Here is a 25,806-nt window from a genome sequence, read left to right as displayed (position 1 = left end):
TACATGATCCTTACTAGATCAAGTAACTTCTTAGCCAAACATTAGTATCCTGTGTTCTTTTCCTCAAGATTGTGTAGATAACCAGTAAGAGATTTAATTTACCAGCACATGATAGTATAGCCCTTAAGAGTTTGTGCTTCAAGCTGGCCATGATGGCACATGCCTGTAATCCCAGCAACTTGGGAGGCTGAGGCAGGAGGATTGTGAGGCTGAGGCAGGAGGATTGCAAGTTTGAGGCCAGCCTTAGCAATTTAGTCAAGGACCTAAGCAATTTAGTGAGACCCTGTCTCAAAAATAAAAAATAAAAAAGGCTGGGAATGTGGCTCAATGGTTAAGCACCTCTGAGTTAAAACCTTAGTATAAAAAAAAAAAGTATGTGCTTCCATGCCAGGCATGGTGGCGCATGCCTGTAATCCCTGCTATGTTGGAAACAGAGGCAAGAGGATCATAAGTTCAAAGCCAGCCTGGACAACTAACTTAAGGAGTTGCTGCCTCACAATAAAATTTAAAGTCTGGGGATATAGCTCAGTGGTAGAGTGCCCCTGGGTTCGATCTCAGGTACCAAAAAAAAAAAAAAAAAAAAAAAAAGTGTGTGCTTCAAAGTCAAATTGTGATACCTGAAATACTGCCAGGGCTCAATCAAGCAGCACTATCATTATGGTATTGTTATTCATCAAAAGCAGCCGCTATTAATGGTGTGATGATCATCTCCAAGTATTGTCATTCTTCCAGAGACTTGCAATGATTTTCCTTTGAAGAGTGTGATGTGAATGAGCATTTCAGTTTCTAGCTGTCCCATGTGAGCATGGTCTTGCTGAGACACTTTCAATCCTTCCAATCCTCCTCAGTCCTGCACTAAAGGCTGGGCTTACTCCTGGCTCCAGGAGACATTCATCCCTGTCCTCTTATAAGCCACTGCAGAGAAAGAACTGGATGGGCAGTGGGTTAGACTTGAAGTTCTCTCACTTTCTCTTCTCTCAGGGGCCATAAGGGACAAGTTCTAAAGCTGAGAATCATGAGGTGTCTTTAAGCTCAGTGTAGTATTAGCAGATAAGAAAAGCAAGGAGTTTCCTTTCTCTAACTTGAGCCCAGAGGTCTTGATATGCCACATGACAGGGTATATGACCAAGAAACCTTTCCTGTGTGTGTGTGTGTGTGTGTGTGTGTGTGTGAGCTGGACAAATGTACACTCTTCTCCTTAATCCCCAAGAGTGACATTGGAAGCGTTTCTTGAGCCACTTATACGGGGAACTAACAGTGATGATGTTTTGGAGTCAGTCACGGTGCCCTGCTTGTTAGAACTCAGGACTGGCCTTTCCCATGTCTTTTTGCAGTAGCTGGAGAGTCGCTGCCACAAGGATGCTAACACTGAACTGTATGCCAAGAACTGACACTTTGCCGACTTTGGCTACCACATTATGCTGGCTCCCAAACAGAACATATTTCTCAAGTGAGTTAATGCCTATTTACCACTTTGTTGTAATGTGTAATTATCATAAATGACCCTTAATTGTTTAATTACTAGACCAAAGGGTAGATAACAACTTGCTTCAAGGAAGATATAAGGCTTAGCTTCTCTCTCTAAAAAGGCATATATATTACATATGCATATGAACCGTACATGTTCACACATATCTGGAAGTATTTTTATGAGTATTTATATATAAAGCTCTACTTGCACATATTTCTGACACATCAGATTGCCTTGGGTCTGACTGAGCGGTCATACCTGCAGAACCCAGGAGAGATGCAGTTAGCATAAAGAAATGGTTTGGTTGACTCCAAACGTGAACTATGTCGGTGCCTTCTTGTTCTCCTTTATGATAATTCATCACTAAGTGAGAGCCTATAGAGATCAAACTGCACAGGCACAGACTGCATTTCAAGGTGAGGGAAAGCCAACCTGAATAAAGATTTTTAGCTGGAGTTTAGTATATACCCAAAAGAAGGCCTGACCTTTTGAGGAAATACAAAGAATAGGATATTCATGTTAGCCTCTGTGACAAATAGTTCCTGCAATCTTAAAGGAATGCTAACCTCCCTTTTCACAGGAGAAAAAATTTAAGACAATTCCAGGAATGAGCTTTTCTAACAACCAGTTTTAGAGACAATGTTCCTTGTGGACTGTTTCCCAAATATAGTCTCTTCAGGCCTTGGACAGTTATCCCAGATTACAGTGGCTGATAGTAATAGTTCCTGTTAACGGAGCCCTTACTACATGCTAGGTGTTAGACTGTGCTTCACTTGCATTCATCTATGTATTTCTTGTAATTTTCCTAATAAGTACATCCTACATCTAACAGTTAAAGAAACTAAGTCTTGGAGAAGATAAGTATCAAACCCATTGTCACATATCAGCAAAGAGCAGAAGCAGAACTTGAACCCAGACAGAAAGACTCTGGAGCCCATTTCTCCAACCACCAACCTATGCTAGTACACTTTGCATTAGTCCAGAACTGGTGCTAAAGGTTTCAAAGACTGAGAACATCAGTTTCCACCAATCGGAGTGGTCTCAGTGGCCGATGGGAAACACCTACCAAGAGAATGAAAACAACAACAAAAACAGTGATTCTGGTGAAAGCAGCATCGCATTGCAACTCAACCCGTAGAAACAAGTCCAGACTCCTGTTTTCTCCTGCTTGGCTCTGGCAGCTGCAGTAGGAGCAGGAGGCACAGTAGAGGTTAACTGGTGGAGGAGTGTGTTTAGCAGCTCACACTCCTGGGGCTCATTAACCACAAAGGTGGCGGACATCACAGAAATGGTACAAGTCACCCAGGGAAGAACTGGCTAATGATACCAGGCTCACATTCTCAAGCCCAGAGGTAAGTTGCACGTTTCTCTCAGAGAAATCTTTTAGTGCTGTCACAAAAGTATTAGAGCTGTTAGAAAAAAAATACAGTTGAATCTTTCTAGTGCCTGAGCTGGTACCATCACATGTGCACTTCATATTTTAAAAAGAGGATTGAGAAGTCATGAAGCTCACAGAGGATTTTTTTAATAATCTTTGTGTTCAAAGTTCTCCCTTATGGTCTTCCCAATGTCTAAAATGACTCTACTCATTTGAAATTTGTTTCACTTGGCAGAGGATGTTTTACAACACACATGACCTTCAACACCAGCCTTACTACTGAGGGAAGAGGGGCGGATGCTTTCTTATATATTTAGAGAAGGGAACTTTTCCTGCATTCCTTCAAGAAAGGTATATGGAATACCTGCTGTGTTTACCCGAGTGAAGGCTGAGGAAAACATAGGGGTAGATGGCATGGTCGTCTCCATGAAGAAGACTTTGTTGTAATGTCTACAATGATCCAAACAGGTCTGTCACATGAACATGTTTGAAGTGTGGCCACCATCTTGTCTGGGTCATCCTTAGTTGTTACCGTCACTCAAGTCCCTTCTACCCTCAGAAGAAACAAGTAAACACAAACACACTGTTTGAGGAGTATAAAGTTGAAGAAAAAAATGCCACAGAATATGTTTTTAAGTTAAACTTATTTTAGCTACCAAACTTCCAACTCATTTTGATATAGGAGTAAGTCTTATGGCAGCCCATTTATGAAGGTAAGAGTCATGAGAATCAGAATTTCTAGAAGGAAAGAGAAGACAAGTTGGTTATGTGGTGTGCAAAAAAGAAAAAAATAGTAACAAAAACAAAACCAATCTCTCTCTCTCTCTCTCTCTCTCTCTCTCTCTCTCTCTCCATAAATCTTGATAGATTAGAGTCCAGGCCTGCCACTTGCCTCCTATATTAATTCTATAATTCACAGCTACTCTGAGCTTAAGTTTTCTTCATGTAAGACTAACAGTACCTGCACTGACTTCCTAGAAGAGTTGGTATGAAAATTAAATGAGATAAAATAATACTGTGTAACTCAATTGTTTTTGAAGGGAAAACTAAGTTAGACCAAAGGCCTTTAACTTAAAGTTAATTTTTCTTTAGTTGTTCATTTATTTGTTTCAGTAGCATAGAAATAATGTGCTTCTGTAATGTCAAATGATTTCTTCCCTCAGGATGCTGGAAAGAGCTCTGTATCAGATACCTGGCATGTACATGTAGGATCCTTTCTGTCTTGCTTTTCTCTAACTCCAGCTATTGTTGTGGTCATAGTTGTGCATGGGTTCTGGCAAAACTCAACCAGGCTTAACCTGAAAGTGAGGTACTGTATGTTCTGAATTTGTTCCTTCTGCAAAGGCTCCCCATAATAATACAGAAGTTTAGGATGCCATAGGACCCTGCTAGACACTCATGCAAACATAATCAAACATAATTGGGAAATGCAATCTGGTTAGCACCCCCATAGGAAGAAAATTTGACCAGTAGGAGCCCACAAATTGATTTATTTCCCTTTTTCCCCTACAGAATCTTTTCTGAGAAGCTATTATATGGATTCTCAGAGGATGGTTTTGCAACATCAAGCCACAAATTGAACTTGGAAGCAACCATCTTGATCAGTATTCTTGTACTTTCCTCCATCCTTCTCTGCTTTATAATTCATATTCCTCATTCTGGTTTACACTCCTTACCAAAGTAGCACTGTGAGGCTTTGGTTTAGCTCTGCTTTTTAAAGAACCAAGGCTACGACAATGGATACCAGAGTGACTCCAGAAAGAAGTCCCTCAGGAAGACATTCTGGATGTGGGTTATAAAGACCATTGCTGATCTGCAGAAGGTATAGTGCTGGTAACACTAGTATGTTAGAGGCATTATAATCACTGCCTTTCACCTGTGGTTATTTAGACTGAGATGTAGGTGGTACATGAGGGGGTTGTGGTAGTTAAAACATGGATAATATAATTATAGAAATTGTGGAAAGGAGATGACTGCTGTTAGCTACACTGGAAGTCCTGGAAAATAAAAGATAGATTTCAGGGAAGCCAACCGTCCAGTTTCCCAGTTCCATGCTGGGAAAGCAGAGAACCTCCATGACCACTGCAATGGAAACTGTCATCTGATGCAACCACAGTGGATACCATAGTAAAAATCAAGTCCAACATCCAGTTGGAGAGGTAGTTATACCACAAAAGAAAGGGAAAATGGGGTCAACAGATCTCCTCTATTGAGGTCAGGTATTTGGTAGCAAAAGAGTAGACAGGAATATTTGGGTGAATCAGTCTAAGTATCTTAAACTCCTAGATTCTACTAAACCCTCCAGGACTCTTATCAGAGAACAGAGTGGTTGCTTGCTTTGAGACCTCTAAGGCAAGTGCCTCATCAGATAATTTTTCTCCTTGAGATCTATCCACAGCATCACTCATTGCCTGTTGACCAAGGTCAAGTCTCAGCCCAGCTCTAGCACTACTCCCAGAGCAAAGAGTTTATAAGCCAAAATAGAATTTAGAAACAAATTCACACCATCTGGTAAGAATGGGGGGAATACACATGGGAATAAAGCTTTAGTATCTTAGACTGGAGTGAGAAGTCAAAATATAAGACTGGATAGAGAAAAATTTACTAACAAAAGGAAACCCACCCCTGATCAGAATCAATGCCCTACAAGAAACCCCTGGAGCTCATCCTAATAGTCTGTTGAGTTGTGTCTTGAGACTTGATGAGGAGAATGCTGATGTCCATTAATGTGATAGAAAAATCACCATTGCATACCTTTACCCAACTTTCAGATATAAATCAGTTCCTAGGTCCAGAGTTCAGTGACTGATGGGGACAGGGATGGGATCCCTCTGGGAAGAGCCCTCCAATACCACCACAAGTGTATACAGTAAATATCCCATTGACTCTTCCTCCAAATATACCTGTGGCAAAGTGACTGTACACTGCTGAAGGGAGGAAATTCAGACCTATTTAAGTCTGTTAGATACAGACTTGGGCCCAAAATGATACCAAGGGAACCAGAATATTCAGAAATCTCCAGGTGGAGTATATGCCCATCTGGGCACAATGATAATAGCTTTTTGGTCCAAGTTTATTTTGCAATGTGTTAAAGTATTCACAGACCCATCCCATCCACACCCTGACTGGACAACTTGGATGAAAATATTCCCCAGCTAATAGAATCCCCACAATTTCCCAGAACCATGCTATAAAGGTTATTATGAGGGGACAGTCAAGTAGAAGCCCCTGTCTAGGGCCATATTTCAGAAGCAACACTGCTAAGAGGAATTGCAGAGACAGTGCCATAATGAATTGAAGAATGCAAGGGCAAGGGGCTCCATTTTATCCCTAGTTCAATTCTCCTATGTCTTCCTTTCAGGACCTGTCCGTCCCTAAACATTTTTGAGAGCTCTTGGAGAATAATGATGAATTATCTGAAATGTAACCAAATGTTATCCCCAATCCCATTTGTGATTGACCTCATGGATTAGCAGGCATTGTGATGCAAGATATGTGGCAATTAATCTGTAAGTGTGCCCTTCTTGATGCCCATCAGGAGGGAGGATCAGAAAAGTTTACCTCCACCTTGTAGGGTTGGCAATTCACTCATGAAACTTGTGCTTTCTATCTCTACAACCTGGTTTCCATTTTAAGGTGGAGAAGAAAAGGGGCACACAGAAAGGGTTCTGCTAATCCTCAAGCTTTAACTATCACATTTTGGTCTCCCAGTGCTAGTGGATCAGAAGACGAAGAAATGAGTATTGGTGACAGTGATCAACCCTGATTACAAAGAGAGGGAGCTAGAGGTTTGCTGCTATACTCTGCAGGCCGGGAGGAGCATGGGCCATACCAATGACATGCACCTAACAATAGCTCTCTTGATTATGCATACTCATGTTGGCTCTTTCTCCTTCCCTGTCTCACTCTCGTTGTCCCCCTGTATCTCCCTGGGATTACACACTCTAACCAAGTAGTGACACAGGAACCTTTGCCTTTAGAAGAACCCAGGTTCAAGATGTTCCCACTGGCAGGTTCAAATATACTTACAGGCAGAGAACATATGTGCCAGGCATTTTACAGATTTCATTTCACTTAATCTTCAAGACAATTTTAAGAGGTAGAATAATTATTTCTATTTTCCAGCTAAACAGACAGATAAGTACAGATACCTCTAGGAGCTTGCCAGAGGACATAGAGTTTATGAGTAGCACAACCAGGCTTTGAACCAGGAAGTGTCTAGTCTAACTCTCAAGCTCTTTCCATCCTTCCTAATGGCCAAGGTCAAGGATGATAAAAATGCACACTTAGAAATAAGACAATTCCCTCTCTCTTAACACTCTGCTAACCCCCTTTGCACTAGTACTGGTTGTTTTTCATTGCAGGATTTTGTTTCTTTTTAATATCTCGTTCAGTATACAGTACATGTTTATACAGGTAAATATCTCAGGAATTATTAAGGGGAACAGCAGATTCATTTCCAAGAACCTGCTTAGGATTCCATCCTTTTGAAATGTGAAAAGGAAATCGAAGTATGCTCTTTTAAATAACAGTCAGGATCTAAAAGGTGAATGCAAAGATAAAGAAAAAAGTCAGCTCATTAAAATTTTTCTCTTTCAGGAAGTAATTTGTTTTTAAATAAATTCAGCACAATAAAAGGCATGAAAGAAGAAAAATGTGAAGTCTTATCATATAATTTCAAGTTTGATTATGTCACCAAATAAACTAAATGGCAATGGAGTAGAAAGAAATATAATCCATAAAGGAAGCGAGAAAGGTTAAAGAAGTCAACAGTAATTAAATAGTGACTGAAACTGAATGGAAATCGATCCGTATTAGCTGAAGGCCATTCCTGTCTTTTAGAATGTTATGCATCAGTGAAGAGAGAAAAGAAAGATTTCTGCTATTTTGATATTAAAAATATGTCACTTCTGAGCCAAGGTTGCTAATTCAAAACAGCAGTGGATTCTCACTACATACATTCTAATAATCCACACCTGCTGGCAGGTATTAAAATAGATAAGATCCTTTAATAAGGCTCTGTGGGGCTGTGAGTCATAAGAGCTTCATTGGTTACTCTCTGTTTACCCTTGTGAAGGCTGAAAGCAGATTGATCCAATCCAATGCAAATAGAGGTGAAAGTGGCAGCTTTAGCTTTTAGCTGATAAATCTTCTGATGGATGGTCCTCTGTCCCCAGGGATACATCAGCTCAATAGGGACTCAGCTAAGAGCAGCAGGCTGGAAAAACTTGTGCTCTATTTAGAATTCTGTCAAAATATTGCTTCTGAATTATATGTTTTCTTACTTAAGTAATGGGAAACAATACTGACTAGAGTTCATAATTTATCTTATGATGCTAATATTATGAACAATCAATTATTATTATTAATGATAATGACAGCAACTACCATTGATTCAGTGCCTACTTAATTCTGAGTCTTTTATATGTAAATAGCTGTACTTAACAACTCTGTAAGGTAAGTAATATTATTCTTAATTTCTTCCTAAGGAAACTGAAGCACAGAAGGAATAAGCAACTTGCCTGAAGACAAAGGCTAAGACAGTTTCATTACCCTAAATACCTCTCTGTCTTTTTCATTATATTACATGACTGTTGATTCTCTCCCAGAAGTCTAGATAGCAAGAACAGACTTTAAGAACATCCTTCATCATACCAGAAGGTGTATTTCAGAGTTAATACACATTTTTGGAGTGGTAAGTAAGTAAGGTTTAGACCATTGCCGTAAAGCATGACTGAAACAACAATAGAGCAACACAAATAGGTTGATTTGCTATGATATCTGGGTCACAAACTTTTATTGGTTGCTGGAAAAGATGCTTGGTGAATCTTAGGAGGCCATTCATTCATCGAATGCACATTCGTTGAGTGAATTCTAGGTGCTAGAACTGTATGTAGTGCCATAATTGGGAAAAATAAGAAAAAAAGAATAATACAGGGATGAATGAGATAACTAAAAGGATTTCCAGTATCCATCAAGCCAGACTGATGTTGTCCATATGGCAATTCCAATAGTAGCCCAATAAAAATGGTGGCCTGGGGCAGTTATTTCAATTTGAATAAAGTTTGTATATCTACATTTTGATTCTCAAGTTTGTATATCTACATTTTGATTCTCAAAGTAATTTTCAACTCAAAACAGAAGTTAGGGTTCTTTTTATAGATTGTCATGGAATACAGTGGTAGAGACTGCTGGTTTATCCCCAAGTCTTTTTCCCCTTCTTCCTGGGTACAGAGTTAGATTCCCTTTCTCAATTTCTCTTGCAGTTAGATGTGGCCATATGAATAGGTTTTAACCACTGAAAAGTCAGTGAAGTTGATGGGCACCACTTTGTCCAAAGATACCTCCCATGGAACTTTCTCCTTGTATCTTCCTTCTTCTCCTTCATAATGCAGATGAGTCTAGCAATCTTAAACCCACATACTAAAGATAGCAGGCATATATGGAAAGAACCTGAGATCCTGAATGGCTACATGGAAGGCCATACTCTCAGGAATCCAACTTTGCCACTTGTGGCAAATAGGGGAAATGGACTTTGATAGTGTTATGGTTTGGACATCAAGTGTTCCCCAAAAGCTCCTGTGTCAATGCTGGAATGTTCAGAGGCAGAATTATTAGATTATAAGAGCTGTAACCTAATCAGTGGATTAATCCATTTGATGGGTTAATACTTTGAAAGGATTGTAATACTGGGTAGTAACTGTAGGCAGGTGGGGTGTGACTGGAGGAAGTAGGTCCTGGAGGCCCACTTTTGGGATTTATGTTTTGACCCTTTCTTTCTTTCTTTCTTTCTTTCTTTCTTTCTTTCTTTCTTTCTTTCTTTCTTTCTTTCTTTCTTTCTTTCTTTCTTTTCCTCCTTTCCTTCCTTCCTTCCTTCCTTCCTTCCTTCCTTCCTTCCTTCCTTCCTTCCTTCCTCCCTCTCTCTCTCTATCTCCATCCCTTCCTCCCTCTCTCCTTCCTGGCTGCCATGAGCTGAGCATCCTCTGCCATGCCCTTTCACTGTGATGTTCTGCCTCTCCTTGGGCTTGGAGCAATGGAGTTGGCAGACCATGGACTGAACCTCTGAAACCATGAGCCAAAATAAACTTTTCCTCTTCTAAGTTGTCCTGGTTGAGTACTTTGCTGACAGCAATGGAAAATTAACACAGAAAGCAAACACTACTTTGAATCCTCACTCTTTCACTTGCTGTAGGTTCCTTTATTCACTGAATTTCAGTTTTCTCACCACTAAACAGGGAATGATAATGCCTACTTCTCAAAAATGCTGGGAGGGTTAGAAGCAAAATTTTCAAAGAACCAATGAATAAAGTATCTCTATATAATGTAACTATTATTAGATTTATCATTAATGGTGGTTACTATGCTTATAAGAAACACATAAATAGAGCTGGGACTATTTGCAACAAGATAAAATATAGAACAACTAAACATTTGGGCTGCTGATTTTGCAGTTTCCATTATCATTTGTGCCTTAGTAAAATTAAGTTCATTTTATTCTGTATCATTCAGTAATTAAGGCATAATCAAAGCAAGAAATCTTTTGGAAATTCGATTCTACAAATACTTCTCAAGTATCTTTAATGTGCAACACTTTGTGCTGGTTTCTAAACATATTGAATCCTGAAATTATTTTGGCTCTCAGAGGATATTTTTAACACACTGTTGTCACCCTGGTAAGAATTACATTATCTCAGGAGAACTGAGGGTTTTTCTTTTTCCTTTTACAGAACTACTTGAAGGACCATTGAGAAAGAATGGTGTTTGTTAATCTCTCTGCTATAACCTCATTCAACTCTCAGTATCCCAGAGTGATGTATACTACACAGAGTAAATGAGCCTCTTATAAAAGATTTAGAAGCAATGAATGGAAGTTAATTTGTAGAATGTGTATATTTAATGCTCTGGGATTGTAGAATAGCACTAAACAAATTAGTGAAAAAAGGGGCAAAGAATAAAGGCTTTTTCTTTTTATTCCCACATGTCATCAGGCAAATACATTCTAATATTGCTATGACCTAGAGCTTACCACAGAGAGGAAGCACAATATGCTTTGTCTGGCCACGGTGTCATTTTAAAATGCAAGCTTTCTCAAGGTTGGGACCATCCCATCTTGCAAATGCTTTAAGCTCTTAGTAATCAAGGATTATTCTTTTATCATCGCCAATACCTGTGGCATACCAACCTCATGGTGTACTATCACCATGGTTACCATTAATCATTATTACTGCAGGGACCAGCCATCCTCACCTCCACCTGCCTGAATTCCCCCCCTGACCTGCTGGAGAACAGTAAAGGTTTGAAGCCCTTGGAGGCAGGTTTGTAACACACAGGTACGACATCAGGTTGGCAATAACAGGAACACACTGGGCTTCCCTCTCCCACAAACCCCTCTGGAAAGACACTTCTGTGGTACATCTCTGTGGAGAGCAGTGGTGATCTGAAGAAATGCTTCCTCTTGAAAGCACCCTTTTTATTCACAGTAGAATACTCTTGAATTTTGCAGATCGTCAAACACACACAAAAAAGTTTTTTTTTAATAGTTGAGGAAATAAGCCTAAAGAAAATGTGTACCTAATCCTATTAGCTGACTTAATATAGAATTATTAAAAGCCTTGATATACAGGATTTAACACAATCTTTCTAGCAGGGTGTGATGTAATCTGTTTTTGTTCCTCAGCTAGCAGATGGCTTACCTTTAAGTAATTTCCAATATGTTAAGAGATCAAAAGCCATCTTCTCGCCACTGAGGCAGTAATCGTTCCTCTCTGCTGGGGGTTGCTTGGTACTGTGGTAGGGATATGCAAAGGCTCCTGGCATTTCCAAAGATAGAATGGCGACATTTCTTCAGACTTTGAAGTTAATAATCCTTCAGAAGTTGAAAACTGAGGGATTTTCAAAACCCTTTTAATGTTCTATATGCCATGTGCTAAGTAAATATCTGTAAGAAATCACTGAGGGCTGGTGCGAAGCTTGGAGGGGTGCTTTTCAACCTCACGTGTCGTGGGCTGACTCAATCTCTCCTTGCTGAGGGTGTGGACAGATTGTGCTTCATTCGGTAACGTTCATTGGAGGACATGGTTTCTGCATTGAATGTCTTAAGAATATGCTAGAAATTAATGTGAAATTATTGAATACACTGTCATTGCTGAGTCCCACCTCAGCATTACCATCAGGTCTGTCCCTGCAGTGAGGACAAGACTCTTTCTAAGCATGGAAGCCTTCAACTGCTTCCAAGAGATGGAGTAAATGTGCATTCAGAATTCTGTTTGATATTTACTACTAGAAAGTAAAAAAAAGAAATGTTTTCTATCTCAACAACTTAATATGTTCCTAATGGATCCAGAGTCCATAGTCTTTTTTTTTAAATTCAGTTCTGATTTTCATGATGTGCTGAGTGATAGAACGCTGCTGAAGTTTTGACTTTAGGCAAACAAAAATGTCTCAGGGTTTGTTAACTCCTTTGCTTAAGGCTCTTGCTTTGGATATGGAAAGGTTTTATTTTACTCCTTGGAACAGTTATTTTCAGACTACTTGAAATAAGAGAAAAGTCTCAGTAGGAAAATATATTCCTAAGCATAGAGTAGGCCTAAGGTTGGATCTTTCCATAGAGATGAAACAGATTGATTTAACTTAACTGACAGGCCCTTCTATTTTCCCCTTCCTCCTTCTCCCCATTTTAGATTAGGCATTTGATAATGGAAAGATGATCAGGCTCTGGGTGCATAAATGAGCATCTAATTGTCATTGAAAGCTACAAGGAGAAATGTGAAATAGAATTTCAGAGACATGTGCAGGAAGCCTGCAAGCACCAGGTTTCATTTGGAAAGAAAAGATGGATAAATGACCTGGGGACAATAAAAAAGATGATAGGGGAACTTGAAATGCCTTACCTTTCTGCCTCGCACAGAAAACCATGAATGGAGAGTACCAATTTCCCCAAAAAAGACTGGCAGAACTACTTGAAGCAATCAGTACCATCTGCTCTCTGTTCTAAACTTCAGCCTACAAGGAGCACTAATCACTCCTCAAGGTCCTCAAAACATTCTACCTCAATTATTCTACAATGTATTTTCCTGTATACTTTGTTTTTAATATTATTTTAAGTATCTTGAAAGGATGGGTCCAAGCAATAAGATAAAACTTCTCCAATCAAAAGCAAGAGCTGGTAAGAATTAGGTGGATGATTTGCAAAATTCTTGCACAAAATCTCCCTAGTTGGACATCGAGTTCATTCTCTCTTTTCAGAATGATCTCAATGTAACTGTTCTGCCTACTATCTGGAATCTCTTTTCTCAAAAGCCATTGTTATGTCTGTGCTTTTTTCCTTTCAGTATGAAAGTACTTACAATTTTTGAGTGTTATTTAAGGCCTCTTGCTTTCTCACAGGTCTCCCCTATGTTCCCTTTACTCTTGAGTCGCATATGAGGGTGCGGAAATGTCATTCAAGCAGCAGGCTGAGCTATGGCAGCCACTGGTTGGCTCTTCCTTCAGTCTTGTGTATGAATAGAGCCTGACTTTCAATAGACCATCTAAAACCTGATTATAAATGCCTGGATTGCCTGGAAAAGGGTGAGTCTTGGAAAGTCAGTAATTCTATTTGAGTCTTGGTCTGTCAGCTTGGATAACTGTCCATCCTCTGAGACTAGAAAAGTATGGTAGTCAATTGTCATTGGACTGAGTGAGTGTGGAATGGAGGTTGGACAGAGTGATGGAAAATGAAAAATCAAGGATAAAAATGAAACTAGAATCATCGCTTCACTCTTCAGCATTGGCCTAAGAGTATATAAAAAGCATTGTGATCTATGACTCGTTCTTGCTTCCAACAATTATTTAACACTTAAGGAATAGTTGCTTGGTTCTTATCCCATCCCTTCCCAAAAGAGAGGAGTCAGGGTTTCCTGTTGGGAGAAATGAGGAACAGGTTGAGTGAATGCTCTGTCCCTTCTGCTTCCATGGCTCCCTTAACTGGCACAACTCCACTAACCCCTTCTGTTCCTCTTTCAAGGAAGTTCCAATGAGCAATAATTAGCCACTGCCAAACTATTCAGCTCCCCCTCTCCCATGGAGATTGTGTGCCCTACAATCCTACTTCACCTGAATCACAGATAATCTATGAACCAGCTAATTCAATACTGGATAATGTCAAATTGATTGTATAAGGCACTTATTGAATAATTGAGCATCTAGTCTGGAAACAGAAGAATTTTAGATTATGCACCAATGTGACACTCAGCTCAAAGAAAACTGATGATTTTCAGAGAGTACTGGGTTTTTTGAAAGGAAAATACTGCATAAATCACGGGGCCAGATCTCATCTCCTGGCTTCTAATAACAATGTTTCCTGCAAGCCATGGTGAAGAGACATATCCTCTCCACATGAGATGAGCCTGCAGAGCACTGACAATCACCAATCTCCCACCTCCACCTTCCCATATCAGAGAGTGGATTTTTAATTTTCTGAACTCTAGACTCAGACTTTGTATTCCCACTCTTGTTCCTTTGTTAAAATTACCTTTTTTTAAAAAAAAAAAAAAAAAAAAAAAAAAAAAAAACCCTACCAGTAGTGAATGCAGAATCGCAGTGCCAAGAAGGACTTTTGGAGGTCAATGAATTCATCTCTGCTTTTCTGCAGGACTGTGCCACTTTCCACTAGATCTAGAGCTCCTGGGATTTTGAGGCAGCGTAGGATGAATGTAGGATATCTGTCCCTACAGCACATAGTGAAAAACTCAGCCCAGCAGTGAATGCACAGCACTTTCTATATTCCTACTGTGCCCTGAGTAAAGACTTTTCACTTCATACATCATTCACAACTTGCTACAGGGATTTCACAAAGCCAGTACATACCCTTTACACAAAGAAAAAAGAAAAAGAACAAACCTAGGAGAGAAAAGAATAAAGGTGTCTGCCAAGTAGCACATTATCAACAGGGATATTAACAAAGTACAATATAGTTGGGATATTAACCAATTAAACAAATGGAGCTTCTCTTTCTGCTCACACATTTGAAGAAGGATAGATAATTGCAGAGTCAAACATGGTTAGGTAGTTTCATTTCCTCACTGGGCTCTGGTGCCATAAGGAACAAAGCAAAGGATGTTGGAAATTGGAAACTACTTTTTCCCTAGAGAGATCTGGTAACAGGTTGAGTTAGTCCCACCAGATGGCTCACAGAATCCAGGGTCCCAGGGGTGCCACTTGGAAGTACAGGAGATACTGTTAGTGCTGGGCAGAAGCCCCCACTGACTGAAGAGAGAGGACCCAAGCTCACAAAAGAAAGGGACACTGTTTAGATTTTGAGTGTCCCCCTAAAAGTCCATGTATTAAAGACTTGGTCCCTGGGTGATGCTACTGGGAGGTGATAGAACCTTCCAGAGTTAGGGATTAGTGAGAGGGCTTTAGGTCATTGGAGGCATCCACTTGAAGGGGATTGTGGCACACAGGCCCCCTCCTCTCTTTCACTTTTGCTTCATGCCCTTGAGGTGAGTGCACTTTCTCTGGGCCAGAATGTATTGCCTTGTCACAGACCCAAAGCAAAAGGGCCAACTGATCACAGACTAGAACTACCAAAATGGTGAGACAAACTAACCTTTTTCGCTTTGCAAGTTGATTGTCTCAGGTATTTTGTTATAGTGGTGGACAAACTGAGGACTAATAAAAGATGCCTTCAATTAACTCCTTGGCTATCCCAAGCCAGGACTTTTCCCCACAACAAGGTGAAAGTAACAAGTTTATTTTTTGGAAATTCTTGAGGAATTTCCTTTTTATTTCTCACAAAGATGATTACTTATGAGCCTTATTATTTTTTGAGTGACATACACTTCTGCTAAATAATAACTGAAACATCCTTCCTTTCCCCACACTGCCATATAACATTATGTCCTGGTTCAGCTTCATAGCAGCTTGATGGACAGAGTTGCAGGAAGAAGTCAAGTCACAGAGAATTAGTCAGAATTAATCAGAGAGGGACTCGTTAACTTTCAAATAGTGAATTAATTTTGGAAAGCCACTGAATATGTTCCTTTAACTATCTTTTCAAAGTGAGAAATAAGAAAAATGTTTAATTTTTGAGCTTGGTAGAAAAAAAGGGCTGTAAGACTATGCTTGTTACTCCTGGGTCATCTTGGGCACCAACAGCTTGTTCTATTCTCTTCCCTCCTGCTTGCCCCAAGTTGTTTTCCATGTCTTGGTGCTAGACCTAAAAGTCCAAGAAGCCCATGTCCACTGAACCCAGGATCACTATTCACATTACAGGGTCCCTGTCTGCCCTGTCTTTAGTCCATCAACCCTGGGAGCCCCTCCTACACCATACCACAGCATGCACACAAAGAGCCTCAGAGAAGCTGATCTAGGTAGATCATGTACCTGACCTCCAGGTATTGGCCAAGTTTTTGACTCTTTGGTTTCCTGATCCCTATCTATTCCTGCTCTTTTCCTTGGGGTCCCACATTCTCTCCTGACCCTGGATTTGGGGCATCTATTCTGATTCCTCTTTCTGGCTTGCGAGAAAGTGCCCCACAGCTTGCCCTGGCTACTCTAAGCTTGACACACTTCCCTGACTTGGGCATGTCCAGCAGTTCTGAGCAGAGTTCCCCCATGGGACCAGCCTTATCCTGCTGAGTCTGCTTCCATTTGTCTAGAGAAGGGGTTGTTGTTTGTAAATTTGCACTGCATAGCTGTGGTGCAAAGTAGAAAACTCTCTGAGAACTCTGAGTTCAGTGTTCCCTCCCTAGGCAAGGAGTTAGCCCTGCAAGAGCAAACTAAAAACTATATGATTTTAGAGAGAACCAAACTCACTTATTTCTTCATTTATCCAGTCTCTCATTAGTCTGCAAATACTTGTTAAATTTCTACTATGTGTCAAGCTTTGTGTTAGCCTTTATGACGATGCTAGGTTCCCCCATGCTTGTACTGCTGTAGAGGAAATGGCTAAGGTTTATGCTGAATAAACACACTTAGAATAAAATCTAAGCATGTATTGTAATTTTATTTGGCCAACCAATGATCAAAACGTCTCATTGTTGCCATGACCCAGTTACCAACACGTTGCCCAAGATGACCACAACAAACTACTTATAGAAAATATGTGTCAACCTACGTCAGGATGTGTGCTCTCAGTACAGTATCCAATCCCACTCTCTTTCCGTGCAGTTACTCCCAATGGTTATTGTGAGAACTGCCTGTGGCATGAGCCATGCCTTTGTGACTGTGACAGAATGGACTCAATTATTCACTGTCATTCAGCTTGCAGGTCCTAATACTCACCATGTGTTTGGCTGGTTATTTATCTTCCTCTTGCCTGAAAACTTAGTGGCAAGGAAATCCAAGATTACAAGATGATGGAATAGATATTTAAGTTTCTTATTACAAGTGGCTGGTTTGTTTTCTTTTGTTTTACAGAAAAGAACAGGAAGGCATAGTTATGGACCCATTTATTTGAGCTTCTGCATTATTACCCTAAGAAGAAACAGAAGCAGCAGAGTCAGGAATAAAAATCCATGACAGGAAGAAAGTAATAGAGTGGTAAAGAAGAGTTTTGATATCTTTATCTGTAGATTGAGAATGTGACAAGCAGTATAAGACCTAGAAATGAGTATCTGGGTAAGGTAGTACACACCTGTGATCCCAGCTACTCTGGAGGCTGAGGCAGGAAAATTGCAAGTTGGAGGTCAGTGTGAGCAATTTAGTGAAGCCCTGTCTCAAAACAAAAATTAAAAGGGATAGGAATATAACTCAGTGGTAGGGGTATTGGCTGCCAAGCATTCACAAGGTCCTGGGTTCGATCCACAGTACTGGAAAAAAAGAAAGAAATGAATAGGAGTCTAATGTTCTCACTGTGAAAATAGTACAATGGTTTATTTTCAATGTTACTGTAAGTAGAGACCAATTTAAAGGCACTTATCCATAAAGGCAATATGGACTGCATAGTTTGAAAACTCAAGAGAGAAATCCTTTTGATTAAAAACAATTACGGAGTTTTTATAGATAGCTTCATTCAATCAGTCAGTATTCTCTCAGAAGTCTTTAATAACTCTGTGGTGCCTTTAATGAAAAGCTTTCCTCAACAAGGGTAGGTTTACATTTAAAAGGTAACTTTTTAATACTGGTCTGAAAGATGAAGAGATGCTATTGAAAATCATCTGAAGAACCATGGGCACGTTGCCTACCTGTGATTTCTAGAGATTTGGAGAATTTCTAAATTGTGCTAGATTTGTAAAGATTTCCACACCGGTGTTTGGATTCAGACTAACTCTTGATCAAAGCACTGGAACAGCATAGGCACTAGAAGGACATGATTAGGACAGCAGTTTTTTTTAACTTTGAGAGCAGAGTGGTTCCCCAGAGTCACTGACTACATTTTCTCCCACCTATTTCACTGGGGAGAATGCTGGGTCCTTGGAAAGTGAGCAGATGGCTGCCAAACTTCCTGTGAAATGAGAGAAGGGAAATACCACAAAAGCCCAGCAGTGCTCCAGCTCCATTCTTGCTCCTGGTGGTGCTACCAATCTAGGTGGACTAAGGGGAGCAGCTATTTGCATCACTGACCTTAAAGGTACAGGCTTTATTAGCTCTGTTTAGAGCAGAATCCACAGTGGCAGAGAGGATGCCTGTTTCTCTGCAGGGCTCCTAAAAATACCTTTCCCAACAGAAATCGAAACACATTAATATTAATGAATTATTAAATATTCCTTAAAACAACTCTAAAACATTCAGATTTTGAAAGTGTGATTCTTCTCAAAGATAAAGTAGAATAAACTTCACATAATAATTAGGAATGGAGGCTCTGGCACAGACTGCTGGTTCTACCTCAGATTTTTACTAATAATACATTAGAATTTACTGCAGACTATAAACCTTAGTTTCCTCATCTGTAAAAGTGATCATTGTAGCTACCTTCTAGTGTTATCATGAGGATTAAGTGAAATAATATGCTTAACTGAGTACCTGGCCTACAGTTAGAAGTTAATAAGTATTTGCTAGAATTATTATTAGCAATCATTCATATCTAATTATTATAGCACAAAAAAAACCACTGTTCAAACAGACTCTTTAAGTGCAGAAGGAAGAGAAAAGACATAAAGTGGCTAGACATCTCCCACCTGCCCAACACCTCATGTGAACAAAGATAAGCTCTTGACTCTTTAACTTAAAAAATAGGTATGTGACACTTCTAGTGCTTGGAAGTCTGAAAATTAAAAGACTGAAGAGTCTAACTCAAGAAGGTAGAAATCAGATAATCAAAATAAACTCAAAGAAAGTGGAAGGAATGAAAAAACAAAGATAAAAGTAGAAACCAATGAAATGGAAAGCATCATACAACAGAGAGAATAAACAAAATCCATCACTGGTTCTTAGATAAGACCAACCAAGTTGACAAACCTCTGGCAAGACAAATTAGGAAAAAAGAGAGAGAGAAGAAATCAGCTCATATAAGATTGAAAAGGGGGATGTCAGTACAGATCCTGAAGATACTAAATGAAAAATAAGGAAATGTGATTAAATTTGTGTATGTATTTGAAACTTTAAGTGAAATGAATAAACTCTACAAAAAGCATTTGATAGCTGGGTGTGGTGGCACATGCCTGTAATCCCAGAGGTTCCTGAAGCTGAGGCAGGAGGATTTCAAGTTCAAAGCCAGCCTCAGCAACTTAGGCCCTAAGCAACTCTGTGAAACCCTGTCTCTAAATAAAATCCAAAAACTGCTGTGGATGTGACTCAGTGGTTAAGCACCCCTGGGTTCAGTCACTCATACAAAAAAAAAGCATGAAATAAAATTTGAAATAAAAAAATATGATATATATACAAAAATCTATAGCAAATCAGTATAATTACTGGTGAAACATTGAAAGCTTTTCCTTTACAATCAGAAAATTAGAAAGGTTGCCCTTTTAAATTATTTCTATTCACCATTCTCCAGAGATCCTACCCAGGGCAGTAAGGAATGAAAAAGAAATACAAAATAGTTTGTACTCTTTAGTAATATTACCAAATTATTAGAATATAAAAAAAGCATATAAAACTACCATATAAAAATCAATTTTGTATGTGTATATGCACACTCACACATACACACACATACATGCACCAGTTACACAGTTAAATTTTTTTAAAGATTTGATTTAAAATACAAATAAAGGGCTGGGGATGCAACTCAGAATGTAAGTCTAAATATGAAATTCATTTATGTTTTATTTACACACATGGCCTGAAGGTACTTTTATGCAATATTTTAGCGAACCTGCATTTTGACTATAAACTTTCATATGAGGTCAGGTGTGTAATTTTTCATATGTTGCATTATGCTCGTACTCAAAAAGTACCAACAGTGTCAGAATACATATATATATTCACATGTACATGAATGTTCACAGCAGCACTATTAGAAATAGACTCATACTGGCAATTACTCAAATGTCTCTGAAGAGTAAGTGTACAAATTGCGGTCAATCCACAAGAGTGTTCTACACAGCTATGAATATTACAACTACTTGCAACAACATAAATAAATCTTGTGAACACTATGTTGAATATGACAAGCCAGACACAAAGAGTTCATACTCAGGGAAGACATTTACTTATTTTCAAAATAGGTAAAATCATTTTATGGTATTTAAGATAGTTGTTACTCTTAGGGGATGTACATGACACAAGAGAGCCTTCTGTTTCTTAATCCAGGTCTGATTAAAAGGTTGCACTGAGTTTGTGAAAATTTATGAGCCATGTATTTCTGCATTGTGCACTTTTTTCTTCAATGAGTCCCCTCCTACAAAACTCATGCAATAAAATCAGTAACTTTACTATAAAGCAGAAATAATGAACTTGAATATGTAATAGAAGAGAAATCATTGTTTACAAAATAACAGAGTACACAAAATCTAGGACCATATCTACAAGAAATTGTCAAAATATATCTGGAAGAAAAATGTTTGAATAAATGAAGAAGCATACAATGTTCATGGATGAGAAAACCCCTTGTAGTTCCATAGCCCAGTTACATTTGCAGAAAGTTGGCTACAGTTTCAACTAGTAAAGGCGGTAAAGTGCAAATAATCCACATATGGTCCAGCCCACTATGAGAGAGAAATGCTGATTCTAAGGTTCAGACTAAGTGAGGCTCAGATTGTTGAAAAATCTCAAATTCAATAGGGTTTTGAAGGCTGTGCTGGTAAAATATGGACCTAGCATTCTGTTTGATAAGACAAAGGGAAGGTAAAAGTCTTTGTTCAGGGTCTGTGTCTTCAAGCTGCACAATTTTCATCTCACTATATTTTTACAAAGAATCAAAATACACTATCTCCAGAAAGAGGAAATAGCTCTCATTTTAGCAGAACCTAGGACAAGTTCATGCCCTTATAGATATCAAGACAGATATAAAGCTCTAGATAAACAGAATGGTTAAAACAGTGTAGAACTGTCACAGGAATAGATGGATCAATAGAAAAACAAGAGTTTTATAAAATTCACATAAATCAGCAGATGGCATCTAACACTTGTATTGAAAGATCATTCATTTGTTTATTTTGTCATCAATTTGACCATATTGACTAAGATAAGTACAAATTACAAGGTGTCAGGCATACTATATCTATTTTTGTTTTATTCCTAAACTACAGAGTTGAAATAATGGAGTCAGTTGAGAAAGAAATGCACTAATTGCAATACTACCTTGTTTAATCTGATATTCACTCTATGTGATTAAAATATATATTTTTTTCTTTTCTCTATATTCTAATTTTTTTCTGTTGGGTAATTGTCAAACTTATTTATATAAATTTACCTCATGCATAAAATTCCTAAGAAAGACAATAGAAGTTAATCTTATAAGTACACTTACATCAAATTGCCAAAAATTAAGAATCTGACAAGAAGTGTGGGTGATGATATAAAGCAGTGCCAAATCCTTGTTATAGTGTAAATCAATGCAATTACTCTGATATTCTCTAGTTACATTAAATATGGGCACAATGCACCATTCAACAATTCTACTCCAATAGTTTCTTGCACAGGTACATCAGAAAACATCTTTAAGAATGTTTATAGTAACCTTGTTTCCAAACTGTAGCATATAATGGAATATCATCCAGCAATGAAAATAAATAAATCTAAGTCTGACATGAGAGAATGCATACAGTATGACCCCATTGAACTAAAATTCAAAATCAGGCATAACTACACTGTAGTCTTTAGAGATACACAATTAGGTGGCAAACGTCTACGGGAAGAAAAGCGGTGATAAGGATTAAGGGAAAGTGGTCATCTTTGAGGGAAGGAAGAGGATTTGGATTAGGAAGGAACACATGGAACCTTCTGAGGTGTTGGTAATTGGTTTCTTTAGCTGGTTCATAGCTGCACAGGTGACACTGTGTCACACAAGTGACACATCCTTAGATTTGTCACTTTTCTACATGTGTATTTTATTTCACAGGTCTTTAAACTGTTTTTAAAAAAAGAGTCAAAAATGTTGGATGCCTTTCCTGGGGAACTGAAGACATATGTTTTCTGGAACATGGTTTGCCTTTCCTTGTGGTAGCGTTTTCCCCTAAGGCCCAGCACCCCTGTTAATTCAGGCTGCCTGCATGTGCCACTCTGTTGGGAAATAAGTAATTCACAGTCCTGAGATACTTCATGTTTCACAAGAAGCTGAGCTAACTCAGCATTCTCTATTTTTAAAATTTGGATTTATTTCTCCTTGTGGGATAGATTATGACTCTGTAAATGATCCTTTTACAATACCTTTAAAATAAATCCAGTCTGTTTTCAAGAGTATTTTTGATCTAGTGAAATAGAGAGTGCTATCAATTAGGTATTCTGAATATCATCTGTTTGTTATCATTTAGTAATGTGATATGCCTTGTGTATCCACTTTGGGGGCTTTTTTATTTCTGTATTCACCATTATTGCAAAATCAATCAAATGTGAGCAAAAACAAAGGCAACTGGAATGACCCAAGATGGAGATTTGAGCTGCCAAAACAAGCCATAAAATAGTTTTTACTAGCTCTATTGATTGTCAGAAAGATAACAGTTATAAACTTTATTTCAAGTAAGTTTCTAAAAGTTCCAGGAATGTGATTATTGGAATGCAGACTGTACAGAATTGTATGTCCTCTGATTATTCACAGATGCAACTTGTCCTACAACTAGAAGCCCTCTAAGATATTCCAATGGTGTTCTGACATTAGCGATATACTGCCTCTGCTATTTCAGGGTCAGTTTGCTCATTCTTTCCCAGGGATGATCCTCACAATTTGTGTTCTTTCAGAGGTGGGAAAAGACCTCTGAAAGAGAATTTTTTAAACATGCCAACCTATTAACCACACTTCCTTCCAGAGAATGAGATTTTTGTGGGGAGACCTATGAAAATGGTCCTTTTCAACTTTATATATCTGGGGGTTGTTTGATTTTGATTAATTTAGTATTTTATAATTGTAATATAATTCATATTTAATTTTTCATTAAAATTGAGATAAATATAAAATCCATCATTACAGTGTTTCATACCCACCTCATCCCCTTCTTGCCATGGTGGGCTCCATTTTACTCCATGTGTCACATTAAAGTCCATCTCTTTCTCTGAAGTAGGTTCTTCCTGTATTCTCTCTCGTGGTAACTTATTCTTCCACTCTGGAGCATTTTTCACAATTTATAATCACATGTTTATATGATTCTTCATTTTGTTGTCCATTAAAGTGGAATTGCCATCAAGGCAGGTACAATGTTTATTTTAGTCACCACTTCATAGCCCAGGCATGTAATAGACATTTAAGTATTTGGTGAAAGAATGAATGAAATCATGAATGGATCAATTAATTAAAATCACATATTAAAACTACCACATGAAAACTATGATGTTGCAATTCCAGTTATGAATGCATCCTTCCATTATTTTGCAAGATATTTACATATAATATTAAAGAGCACTCAACACTGGGAGTTCAGCAGTGCAGACTTCATCTGACTGTCAAACATACACTGAGTTAAAGCAGGTTTCACCTTAGGTCAGAGATGCCTCTCTTTTCTCCTAACTCCATCTTTTCACACACTAATGTTCACCCTCTCCTCCCTCCTCCAAGAAGCAATGTAATGAAGACAAATAGGAATTTTATAGACAGGTAATCTCTGTATAACAGGTAAATCCCTGTTATTTTCACCAGAAAAATCATTTCTTTAGTGTCCGGACTTGCCTGTACCCACCAGATTTGGGTCCTACCAGTCTGTGATCTGTAAAGGTGTAGGATTCCTTAGGATTCTGAGAACAGCTGTTCAGGTCTGGTGAGGATCAGATTACAGGATCTCATTAACTCACTCTCCTTGCCTGCTTTAAGCCTTTTGTTAGGACCAAGACCTATTATTTCAATCTGTCTGGTATCAAGAGGGTCAGGGACTGAAGGTTTTGTTTTACCTGTTTCTGTTTAGCATCATTTTAAAATGCAGTTTAAAGGAAAGTAATAATAATAACTTTTATTGCAAATGATGCTGTTTCATATCTCTGAGCAACTAGCTCTTGTTTGAAACTTCCTAGATATTAATAATGACATAGTTTAAATTGTGCTTGATTTGCAAACTACTGTTAAATATGGAGAAATTAATAAAACCTCTAGAAAGTTCTGTTGTTTTATTATTTTATTTTAAAGTTTGATTTGGTAACTAAAATCAAGTTTAAAAAAAATACACACATAAAAAATGGCCTGAACCTTATTAAAGGCATGTATGTGTAGGGCTAGAGTAGCTTGGTGGTTAGACAGCTTGCCTAGCATGCAGGAGGCCCTGAGTTCAATGCCCAGCACCATAAATACACACACACACACACACACACACACACACACACAAAGGCACATACATCTACTTGGAGTTAGCTCAGCATTTTAATTCTGAATACAAATTGTACAAATTGACGAATTGTAAGGACACACTGGCCTTCTACAAGAGCCTGCTATGAACAAGTGAAGGGTTACTGAAGAATGGTCCAGAACAAGGGGGAAAAGAAGAAAGAACATAGAAGAAGAAAGAAAAAAGAACACAAAAGAATCTAGAAATTAAAATAGTGTGATGTGATGAAGAATGAAGCTAAAAGAGGACAAGATAGGTAGGAGCCAGATCATGCGTGGCTTTAAACAGTGTGCTCAGGACACTGCTTTTTAACCCAAAGGCAAAGGAAGGGCCTTCTAAGGCTTTAACTGTACCTGGAGGCAAGAAAGTGAGAATGTGGTCAGACATTTTTTGAAGAGACGTATAGACTGCATATAGAAGGTCAGGACAAGTGAGGTTTGAATAGTATTGCAGTGATCCATGGTGAGAAATCATGGTAGCTTAGATTAATATGTTGCTATGTAGATAAAGAATAATGGAAATGAAAGAATTTAGGACACATTTAAGACATGAAAGTTTGATTACCTATTAATGAATTGGGAACTTATTGCAATGGGGGAGAAAAAGGTCAAGAATGACTTCCACAAACTTTTCAGCAACTGAGTGAATAGTGGTACCATTTAATGAGAGATCACACTGAAGATAACATGATATGAAGGAAAAAGTAATGAATTCAAGCTTACAACATAAAACAAAATGTGTATTCCTTTTTAGTTTTGATTTGGTAACTTAAGTCAAATTGAAAGAAAGGAAGTCAGGGGACAAGAGTAGAAGGCAAGTAGGCAGTCATGTGAATTTAAAAGGCATGGATGTCTACCTGGGGTTCACATGCATAGGAGCCTTGGCTCGGAGAGTGAGCCTTTAAAATACAAATTGCAAGGGTACACTGGTCTTCTGCAAGAATCCGTTGTGAACAGGTGAAAAATAAGGTAACATATAAGTTTGAGGTCCTTACAATCAAGAGATGTCACCAAAGTAATTAGATATAAGTCTAGAGCTCAGGGGGAGAGATCTGTCATCATCATTGATCATTCAGGTCAGGGTCATGGATGAGATGACTTGGCAAAAGTATGAAGTGGGAAAAGAGG

The sequence above is a fragment of the Sciurus carolinensis genome, chromosome 8, assembly GCF_902686445.1.
Source record: "Sciurus carolinensis chromosome 8, mSciCar1.2, whole genome shotgun sequence".
NCBI classification, from domain to species: domain Eukaryota; kingdom Metazoa; phylum Chordata; class Mammalia; order Rodentia; family Sciuridae; genus Sciurus; species Sciurus carolinensis.
The sequence above is the reverse complement of the archived record's forward strand: the minus strand, read 5'-3'. Positions refer to the sequence as shown.